The sequence below is a fragment of the Magallana gigas genome, chromosome 8 (genome assembly GCF_963853765.1).
Source record: "Magallana gigas chromosome 8, xbMagGiga1.1, whole genome shotgun sequence".
Taxonomy (NCBI): Eukaryota; Metazoa; Mollusca; class Bivalvia; order Ostreida; family Ostreidae; genus Magallana; species Magallana gigas.
This window is the reverse complement of record NC_088860.1, coordinates 142,568-154,639: the sequence shown is the minus strand read 5'-3', so window position 1 is coordinate 154,639 and position 12,072 is coordinate 142,568.

Below are 12,072 nucleotides of genomic sequence, written 5' to 3'. Positions count from 1 at the left end.
ATGTAATAAAAGATAGATTAGGCTGCAAATATTAAAACAAAGAGACTTAGTAGGTTTCCTATGTGATTAAATTGTACTGACATTTCAACGCGAAGCCGAAAACCATGGGTTCCCTCATGGAGGTTTAAATTCAAGTTAAAAGCACATTTCTTTGAAATCTTACTGATTATTTCTTTGTATTGATGTTGAAAAGATACAAAAAAGGTGCCAGAATAGATTCCAAAAGATTTAGGAGTTTTCCTTGGTGATTAACCATACTGATAATTTAATGAGAAACAGATAATCATGGGTTCTGTCATTGGGGTGGAATTTTTTAACAAAAGCATTTATCATTTAACTTATGCTGTTTTATTTCTTTGTATTGATGTTATAAAAGATAAGTTAGGCTGCAAATATTAACACAAAAAGACTAAGTAGGTGTCCTGTGTGATTAACTGTACTGACATTTCAACGCGAAGCCAAAAACCATGGGTTCCTTCATGGAGGTTTAAATTCAAGTTAAAAGCACTTTTCTTTTAAATTTTACTGGTTATTTCCTTGTATTGATGTAATAAAAGTTAAAAAAGGGTGCCAGGATAAATTCAAAAAGATTTAGGAGTTTTTCTTAGTGACTCACTATACTAATTTTCTCTGTATGAACTGAAAATTATGAGCTCTTTTCTGGGCTGCAATTTCTGAATAAAATGATTTCTCACTTAATTAATGCTGATTTTCCCTTGTATTCATTTAATAACAGGTAATTTAGGGTGCACATATTAATCAAAGCAGGTTTAGGGTTAGGGTTAGGGTTGGGTTGGGGTTAGGTTTAGGGTTAGGGTTGGGTTGGGGTTAGGGTTAGGTTTAGGTTAAGGGTTAGGGTTAGGTTTAGGGTAAGTGTTTCGGTTAAATTGAAGTAGGGTAAAGGCATATTTACGGGAATGTATGGGTTAGGGTTAGGGTTAGGGTTAGGGTTAGGGTTAGGGTTAGGGTTAGGGTTAGGGTTTGGGTTAGGGTTAGGGTTAGGGTTAGGGTTAGGGTAGGGTTAGGGTTAGGGTTAGGGTTAGGGTTAGGGTTAGGGTTAGGGGTTAGGGTTAGGGTTAGGGTTAGGGTTAGGGTTAGGGTTGGGTTGGGGTTAGGGTTAGGGTTAGGGTTAGGGTTAGGGTTAGGGTTAGGGTTAGGGTAAAGGCATATTTACGAAATCATTTGCTGTATCAACTCGTCAATGTCACCGAATTGTCACGTGGTCTGTGAAGGGCGGAGTTGAAGCTGGATTGATACATATATATAGTGATTGCTGTTTAGGTTAAATTTCTTTACCAGCCATTTTACCTCACATTTAAACCTGAAACCATAAACTTGTTGTTGAACCCTGTATGGGGGTTAAGTTTTGAACTTATACTTCAGTAGAAGCTCTTTTAAGACGAAACAAAATTCATTTAATGTTCCGGTTTGCATTAAAATTTACAAATATCAATTATTGTAAATGACGAAATGAACTCTTCTTAAAACTCCCACAATAGATGTTAAGCTGTAATGTTTGATGTAAAAGGTTAAGGTTAAAAGATGAACCTTAAATGTCTTATTGAGTTTTCTAGGTATTAGTAAAATTGTGTAAAGTCAACACAACAGACATAACCGCAAGTTTCCAATTTTACTTCTGATTCCCAGGAACCTAACATTAGGGGCCTACATATTGCAAATCAATTTCAACAAGAGTACCCCCTCTAACTAATGATAATCATTAAAAATCATTTCATTAATATTAACAACACATATAAGCCTTCAAGTATAGCAACTCTCAATTTTTACAAACATTTTGACGTGTACTTTTTTCCCCCAAACTGTCCCTTGCTGCCAAAAGGTTCTTCGATTTCAACTGATTGTCTATGATTAAGATTACTGTAATATAAGCAATATATTCCAAAAGATTTAGAAGGTTTCCTTGCTGATTAACCATACTGATAATTTAACGAGAAACAGAAAGTCATGGGCTCCTTCATTGGGGTGGCACTTTTAAACAAAAGCATTTATCATTTAACTAATGCTGTCTATTTCTTTGTATTGATGTAATAAAAGATGAATTGGGATGTGAGGGTAAATTCCAAAAGATTTAGAATGTTTTCTTTGTGATTAACAATACTGATAATTAAATGAGAAACAGAAAATCATGGGTTCTGTCATTGGGGTGGAATTTTTAAACAAAAGCATTTATCATTTAACTAATGCTGTTTATTTCTTTGTATTGGTGTAATAAAAGATAGATTAGGCTGCAAATATTAACACAAAAAGACTTAGTAGGTTTCCTATGTGATTAAATTGTACTGACATTTCAACGCGAAGCTGAAAACCATGGGTTCCCTCATGGAGGTTTAAATTCAAATTAAAAGCACTTTTCTTTTACATTTTACTGGTTATTTTCTTGTATTGATGTAATGAAAGATAAAAAAGGGTGCCAGGAAAAATTCAAAAAAGATTTAGGAGTTTTTCTTGGTGATTAACCATACTGATAATTTAATGAGAAACAGAAAATCATGGGTTCTGTCATTGGGGTGGAATTTTTGAACAAAAGCATTTATCATTTAACTAATGCTGTTTATTTCTTTGTATTGATGTAATAAAAGATAGATTAGGCTGCAAATATTAACACAAAAAGACTTAGTAGGTTTCATATGTGATTAAGTTATACTGACATTTCAACGCGAAGCCGAAAACCATGGGTTCCCTCATGGAGGTTTAAATTCAAGTTAAAAGCACTTTTGTTTTACATTTTACTGGTTATTTCCTTCTATTGATGTAATAAAAGATAAAAAAGGGTGCCAGGAAAAATTCAAAAAAGATTTAGGAGTTTTTCTTGGTGATTAACCATACTGATAATTTAATGAGAAACAGAAAATCATGGGTTCTGTCATTGGGGTGGAATTTTTGAACAAAAGCATTTATCATTTAACTAATGCTGTTTATTTCTTTGGATTGATGTAATAAAAGATAGATTAGGCTGCAAATATTAACACAAAAAGACTAATTAGATGTCCTGTGTGATTAACTGTACTGACATTTCAAAACCATGGGTTCCCTCATTGAGATTTAAATTCAAGTTAAAAGCACTTTTCTTTTAAGTTTTACTGGTTATTTTCTTGTATTGATGTAATAAAAGATAAAAAAGGGTGCCAGGATAAATTCAAAAAAGATTTAGGTGTTTTTCTTAGTGACTCACTATATTAATTTTCTCTGTATGAACTGAAAATTATGAGCTCTTTTCCGAGCTTCAACTTCTGAATAAAATGATTTCTTACTTAATTAATTCTGATATTTCCCTTGTATTCATTTTATAACAGGTAGTTTAGGGTGCAAATATTAATCAAAGCAGGTTTAGGGTTAAGGTTAGGTTTAGGTTTGGGTTAAGGGTTAGGGTTAGGGTTAGGGTAAGTTTTTCGGTTAAATTGAAGTAGGGTAAAGGCATATTTACGAAATCATTTGCTGTATCAACTCGTCAATGTCACCGAATTGTCACGTGGTCTGTGAAGGGCGGAGTTGAAGCTGGATTGATACATATATATAGTGATTGCTGTTTAGGTTAAATTTCTTTACCAGCCATTTTACCTCACATTTAAACCTGAAACCATAAACTTGTTGTTGAACCCTGTATGGGGGTTAAGTTTTGAACTTATACTTCAGTAGAAGCTCTTTTAAGACGAAACAAAATTCATTTAATGTTCCGGTTTGCATTAAAATTTACAAATATCAATTATTGTAAATGACGAAATGAACTCTTCTTAAAACTCCCACAATAGATGTTAAGCTGTAATGTTTGATGTAAAAGGTTAAGGTTAAAAGATGAACCTTAAATGTCTTATTGAGTTTTCTAGGTATTAGTAAAATTGTGTAAAGTCAACACAACAGACATAACCGCAAGTTTCCAATTTTACTTCTGATTCCCAGGAACCTAACATTAGGGGCCTACATATTGCAAATCAATTTCAACAAGAGTACCCCCTCTAACTAATGATAATCATTAAAAATCATTTCATGAATATTAACAACACATATAAGCCTTCAAGTATAGCAACTCTCAATTTTTACAAACATTTTGACGTGTACTTTTTTCCCCCAAACTGTCCCTTGCTGCCAAAAGGTTCTTCGATTTCAACTGATTGTCTATGATTAAGATTACTGTAATATAAGCAATATATTCCAAAAGATTTAGAAGGTTTCCTTGCTGATTAACCATACTGATAATTTAACGAGAAACAGAAAGTCATGGGCTCCTTCATTGGGGTGGCACTTTTAAACAAAAGCATTTATCATTTAACTAATGCTGTCTATTTCTTTGTATTGATGTAATAAAAGATGAATTGGGATGTGAGGGTAAATTCCAAAAGATTTAGAATGTTTTCTTTGTGATTAACCATACTGATAATTAAATGAGAAACAGAAAATCATGGGTTCTGTCATTGGGGTGGAATTTTTAAACAAAAGCATTTATCATTTAACTAATGCTGTTTATTTCTTTGTATTGATGTAATAAAAGATAGATTAGGCTGCAAATATTAACACAAAAAGACTTAGTAGGTTTCCTATGTGATTAAATTGTACTGACATTTCAACGCGAAGCTGAAAACCATGGGTTCCCTCATGGAGGTTTAAATTCAAATTAAAAGCACTTTTCTTTTACATTTTACTGGTTATTTTCTTGTATTGATGTAATGAAAGATAAAAAAGGGTGCCAGGAAAAATTCAAAAAAGATTTAGGAGTTTTTCTTGGTGATTAACCATACTGATAATTTAATGAGAAACAGAAAATCATGGGTTCTGTCATTGGGTGGAATTTTTGAACAAAAGCATTTATCATTTAACTAATGCTGTTTATTTCTTTGTATTGATGTAATAAAAGATAGATTAGGCTGCAAATATTAACACAAAAAGACTTAGTAGGTTTCATATGTGATTAAGTTATACTGACATTTCAACGCGAAGCCGAAAACCATGGGTTCCCTCATGGAGGTTTAAATTCAAGTTAAAAGCACTTTTGTTTTACATTTTACTGGTTATTTCCTTCTATTGATGTAATAAAAGATAAAAAAGGGTGCCAGGAAAAATTCAAAAAAGATTTAGGAGTTTTTCTTGGTGATTAACCATACTGATAATTTAATGAGAAACAGAAAATCATGGGTTCTGTCATTGGGGTGGAATTTTTGAACAAAAGCATTTATCATTTAACTAATGCTGTTTATTTCTTTGTATTGATGTAATAAAAGATAGATTAGGCTGCAAACATTAACACAAAAAGACTAAGTAGGTGTCCTGTGTGATTAACTGTACTGACATTTCAACGCGAAGCTGAAAACCATGGGTTCCCTCATGGAGGTTTAAATTCAAGTTAAAAGCACTTTTGTTTTAAATTTTACTGGTTATTTTCTTGTATTGATGTAATAAAAGATAAAAAAGGGTGCCAGGAGAAATTTAAAAAAGATTTAGGAGATTTTCTTGGTGATTAACCATACTGATAATTTAATGAGAAACAGAAAATCATGGGTTCTGTCATTGGGTGGAATTTTTGAACAAAAGCATTTATCATTTAACTAATGCTGTTTATTTCTTTGTATTGATGTAATAAAAGATAGATTAGGCTGCAAATATTAACACAAAAAGACTTATTAGGTTTCCTATGTGATTAAGTTATACTGACATTTCAACGCGAAGCCGAAAACCATGGGTTCCCTCATGGAGGTTTAAATTCAAGTTAAAAGCACTTTTTTTTTAAATTTTACTGGTTATTTCCTTCTATTGATGTAATAAAAGATAAACAGGGTGCCAGGAAAAATTCAAAAAAGATTTAGGAGTTTTTCTTGGTGATTAACCATACTGATAATTTAATGAGAAACAGAAAATGATGGGTTCTGTCATTGGGGTGGAATTTTTGAACAAGAGCATTTATCATTTAACTAATGCTGTTTATTTCTTTGTATTGATGTAATAAAAGATAGATTAGGCTGCAAACATTAACACAAAAAGACTAAGTAGGTGTCCTGTGTGATTAACTGTACTGACATTTCAACGCGAAGCTGAAAACCATGGGTTCCATCATGGAGGTTTAAATTCAAGTTAAAAGCACTTTTGTTTTAAATTTTACTGGTTATTTTCTTGTATTGATGTAATAAAAGATAAAAAAGGGTGCCAAGATAAATTCAAACAAGATTTAGGAGTTTTACTTAGTGATTAACCATACTGATAATTTAATGAGAAACAGAAAATCATGGGTTCTGTCATTGGGGTGGAATTTTTTAACAAAAGCATTTATCATTTAACTAATGCTGTTTATTTCTTTGTTTTGATGTCATAAAAGATAGATTAGGCTGCAAATATTAACACGAAAAGACTTAGTAGGTTTCCTATGTGATTAAGTTATGCTGACATTTCAACGCGAAGCCGAAAACCATGGGTTCCCTCGTGGAGGTTGAAATTCAAATTAAAAGCACTTTTCTTTTACATTTTACTAGTTATTTTCTTGTATTGATGTAATAAAAGATAAAAAAGGGTGCCAGGAAAAATTCAAAAAAGATTTAGGAGTTTTTCTTGGTGATTAACCATACTGATAATTTAATGAGAAACAGAAAATCATGGGTTCTGTCATTGGGGTGGAATTTTTGAACAAAAGCATATATCATTTAACTAATGCTGTTTATTTCTTTGTATTGATGTAATAAAAGATAGATTAGGCTGCAAATATTAACACAAAAAGACTTAGTAGGTTTCCTATTTGATTAAATTGTACTGACATTTCAACGCGAAGCAGAAAACCATGGGTTCCCTAATGGAGGTTGAAATTCAAATTTAAAGCACTTTTGTTTTAAATTTTTACTGGTTATTTCCCTCTATTGATGTAATAAAAGATTAAAAATGGGTGCCAGGATAAATTCAAAAAAGATTTAGGTGTTTTTCTTAGTGACTCGCTATATTAATTTTCTCTGTTTGAACTGAAAATTATGAGCTCTTTTCTGAGCTTCAATTTCTGAATAAAATGATTTCTCACTTAATTAATCCTGATATTTCCCTTGTATTCATTTAATAACAGGTAATTTAGGGTGCAACTATTAATCAAAGCAGGGTTAGGGTAAGGGTTAGGTTAGGTTATGGGTTAGGGTAAAGGCATATTTACGAAATCATTTGCTGTATCCACTCGTCAAAGTCACCGAAATGTCACGTGGTATTTGAAGGGCGGAGTCAACGCTGGATTGATATTTATAGTGGTTGTTGTTTAGGTTGAATTTCTTTACCAGCCATTTTACCTTACATTTAAACCTCAGCGTGAAACCTGAAACAATAAACTTGTTTTTGAACCCTGTGTTGGGGTTAAGTTTTGAACTTATACCTCAGTAGAAGCTCTTTTAAGATGGTAAAGGATCATTAAATATTCTGGTTTGCATTAAGATTCACATAATTTATATATCAATTATTGTAATTGATGAAATAAACTCTTCTTAAAAACCATACGGTATATTTTAAGCTGTAATGTTTGAGGTAAAAGGTAAAGGTTAAAGGATTAACCTTATAGGTCTTATTGAGTTTCCTAAGTATTAGTAAGGTCGTGTAAAGTTGTGTAAAGTCAACACAACAGTCATAACTGCAAGTTACGCATTTTTACTTCTGATTCCCATGAACCTAACATTAGGGGCCTACATATTGCAAATCAATTTCAACAAGAGTCCCCCCTCTAACTAATGATAATCATTAAAATCATTTCATGAATGCTAGCAACACTTGTATGCCTTCAAGTACAGCAACTCTCAATTTTACAAAAAATATTGACGGGTACTTTTTTCCCCCGAAAGTATCCCTTGCTACCTCAAGGTTCTTCGATTTCAACTGACTGGCTATTAATAAGATTTCTGGAATATAAGATATGGTTCTTCAATGTCATGCACAACATATTAATGAACGATAAATACGGTAGCAAGTTTCAATGTAGATGGTCTTTGGGGGTTTCCTAATTTGCAATTAAAAAATAGAGGTGACATTTCACAAGAAAAGAATTTATCATTTAATTTATGCTGATTACTTCTTTGAATAGATGTCATAAAAAATAAATTAAGGTATGAGAATAAACTTAAAATGAGTTAGGAGATGTCCTAAGCGATTAACTATACCGACAATTTAACGATTATTAGAAAATTATGGGTTCTTTCTTGGAAGTGTAATTCTATAAGAAAGGATTTATCATTTAACTAAAGTTTTTCATTCTCTTTGTATTATTATAATAAAAGATGAATTAGGGTGTAAGGATGAATTTAAAAAAAAAGATTAAGAAGGTTTCCTAGGTGATATACTACATTGATTATCTACCGTTGAACAGAAAAAGATGGGTTCTGTCATGGGGGTGTAATTTTATAAGAAAAGTATTTTTCATCCAATTAAAACTGTTTATTTCTTTGTATTTGTATCATGAAAGATAATTTAGGATGTATTGGCGATTTAACGATAAGGGGGATAAAAAGGTGGTTTTTTTTTTACAATTAAAGGTTTTTTCTTTGACCTTTTGCTCTCTTTTTTTTCTTTGTATTGATGTAATAAGAGTTAAAATAGGGGTTGAGGATGAATTACAAAAGACAAAGGCGGTTTCCCATGTGATTAGCTATGCTTGTTATTTTTTATACTTTGTATCAATGCAAGGTTTTGCATTTTTATCGCCGTCTTGAATGCATCTTAGAATATACAAAGATTGGTATATTTCTTTTTAATAATTATAATTTACTTCCAGAAATAAAAATGGGTTAGGACAGCGTAATGGTTCGGCTAAGGTTAAGGTTTAAGCACTTTGACGTGATGCGAGGGCGGGAATACTGAACCCTGCATTTGAAACCCCGTGACTGTCAATCATTTCTTTGTCTGTTTATACCCTGGTGTAATTTCGATCCAAATGATTTTTTTGTCTGTATTGGGATGTTTTAAATGGATGTGTGCTGTGTTTCATGATTGAAGGTAAAATCTGTGGTTTTTGTTTTGTTTTGGTTTTTTTTCTTTTCTTTTTATTTGTTAAATATTCTTTACTGTTTTATAGAGGCACGATTTATCGAATTTTACACAAATGGAATGCTTTCTTTTGGAAACGATTGATTTCCTTAAGAGATAAAAGGTGAAACCAAATTATGGTGTGAATGGACAAGGCTTATGATTTCAGATTTAAGTGTTAAGTTTAAGATACGGTATGATGTTTAAGCTATAAATTTAATAGCTGATCAAGTGTCTGCTTGGTAAAACGTTAATACAAAAGAATCCAAGTTGTAGCATCCAGTGTTAGTTTAAGGTTTAAGTTTCAAGGTTAAAAGTTTCGTATACGATTTAAGGTTAGTCTAAGCGTTAGTTATAATTTTCTTGAGGGGGTTTACGCTCGACGTTTAGGTTAATTTCAAGAGGTAGTAGAGAAACAAAATAAGGTTATGGTTTAAGAGTTCTAGTTTAGAGTGTCATCTAATATATCTGTCTTATAACTAACTTTGACCGTATTTATATGTTAAATTGTGAATTCATAGATTAAGAATAAGTGTTTTTAATTGATTTCTTTTTTTCCAGATAATTGTTATGTGTGAAGATGGGGCTTTAATTTTAACTGGAGAGGAAAATACAGACTGCTTCTATGCGGACCTCGCCAGTCATAATTTTCAAATCGAATCGTTCTTGAAAGGCGAGTCAACCCTGCGAGTGAGAGATTGTAGAATTGGAAATGTAGCACAGGACATTTGGTTAACGTTTTCATGGGACATTGATGGAATAGTGGGAATTCTGGATAGATTTTCAAGCATTACCTCCTCCTTTTCGTATTTAAGTATTTTACTAAAAAAAGAAGGGAGTTTGATTGATTTGTACCCAATTTTGAAGAAACATTTACCTTTACATTTATACAGGTCCAAAAATTACCAATATCTGAAATGGACAAAGAGCTTCAAATTTACAGAAGGGAATGGTTTTGATTTCCACTTTGCTCTGTTGCCAAAACAAGGCTGTTTACATTTTCCTGAATTTAAAAGACATGGTTTTGAAAAATTCCTGTACGCTTTTTATGAAGATTTTAGAAAACAGTTTTCAAATACTTTAATGAATTTGGACAAAGCAAATTTGTCCAGAAATACAATTAAAAAGAATGTTATATCTGACATAAGAAAAATGCATGTTTTACCGGATGACCGAATTTTCATTTTGGAAATTCTCGACATAACTCTACAAAAGATGGACAGAATCGAAAACTTTTACCCCTGCATCATTGCATTTAAGTTTGGTGACAGGGATCATTCTAACCAAATAGAGGTATCAGCTTTTAATGCATCCACAGCTGATGTTAGCATCCATGCTGCATTGACAATTTCATCACCTATTTTGTCACAAAGTTTGTTTTGGTCGCGTTATGGTTTACAAGACATCGTTGGTGAAAGGGGAAATATCATCCCTACTTTTTCCTTACGTTCCTGTGCAAATTTTCAAAGCAATTTAGACGGAAAATGCATGGATATATCTCGAGGTCTTCGTGAAATATTACAACGGCCGGAATCCTTGAGATTTATACAATTTTACGCAGATTCCCCACATCTTTCTTCTTCTAGCATCCATCCCGTTTTTGGAGCAATATCATCTTGTGGTATTCTTGGTGAAAAGGTGCAACAAGCATTACACCATCGAGCAACAGAATATTTGAGAGTAGCTTCAGAAAATACAATGAAACTTGGTCGCATAAACATCAGATTGGAAGTTGTATGCATGGATTTTATGAGAACAGGTTATTATCGAGCCGATGACTTTATTTGTATCGAGTCTTTGAAGAACCTTATTTCCAGATATCCACTGATTGTTCCTTTTGATGACAGAGTTCAAAGAAAAGGAAAAACATTCACTGAACTCTTAAAATCGATTCCACAACACATAACCCTTACATTGAATGAACTGTTCAACCAGTATGAGCAAAAAGGTGGGTTTCTCTCAGTTTGGAAAACTTACCAGTATGAAGTAGCAAATGAAGTCTTCTGGAGAGGGAAACCTAATGCTGGAATGGACAATACATACGCAATAAATCTAGGTATCGGAGGTACATTTCCGAATCGCTCATTAACATGGGAAAGGGGTTTTTTGGCATTGGAAGACAGCACATCTTGTGCATTAAATGATATGTCTTTACCACCTCTTTTTTTCTGGCATTTGACAGAGTCAAGCAAGAGCAGAATATGCAGAATTTTTAATTTTTCTGATTTTATAGGTCAATCTAACAAAATTACCGGTACGAGAGCAATATTGATTTTGCTTCAAGATGTTTTGCATGATCCAAGTAGAAAAGCAGAATGTGACATATCACTACTTGCTGATTTGAGAGGAAGGAAAATGCCCACATGGGGAATACTTGTGGGTTCTATCAATGTTGACTGTTTATGCGAGAGAATAATGAAAAAACACGCGTACAAGACCCCTTACGTTTTTGGAAGAGTATTAGAAATGTTGGAAGAGAACAATATTGATATGAAAGAAGTATTGACAGCAGGTTTCCGTCAACTTAAACTTGTTTACTTTCCTGATATGCGAACAGTTGACAACAATAGAAATTCTCGTATGCATTGGTCAGGAAAAGCCGTTTTGAAACTGAATGACGATGCAAATCCCTCCATTAGCATAGAAGACACTGCAAAGAGGATGACACTAGATGTGATTTGGTTTCTTGAGGACAAACAGTTGGTATACAAATCAAAATTTGTAGAGTACATTCGAGACGGTGGTTTTGTTTTTCCTTGGATGTGCAACTTATTAGAAATACTTACCGATTGGAATTTGGAAAGCAATATTTTTGTAAGCATTTTGGGTTACTTATCTTGCATTGCCCTTATTCAAAATGGATGGTTTGTTCATTTTCAAAATCTTGAAGGACTTCATAACAGTCTAATATTAAGATTCCCAAACTTGATTCAACGTCTTCAGACTTCTCAGGTGTTATCCTTTTTCTCATTGTCAAAATTAAAACACAGTCAATTGAAGCGATTGCATGAATCGATACCAATAGGTCTTCGAGAGTTAAACTTTTATCGCAACTTGGATATGGAACATTATCCTACATTTTCAGAT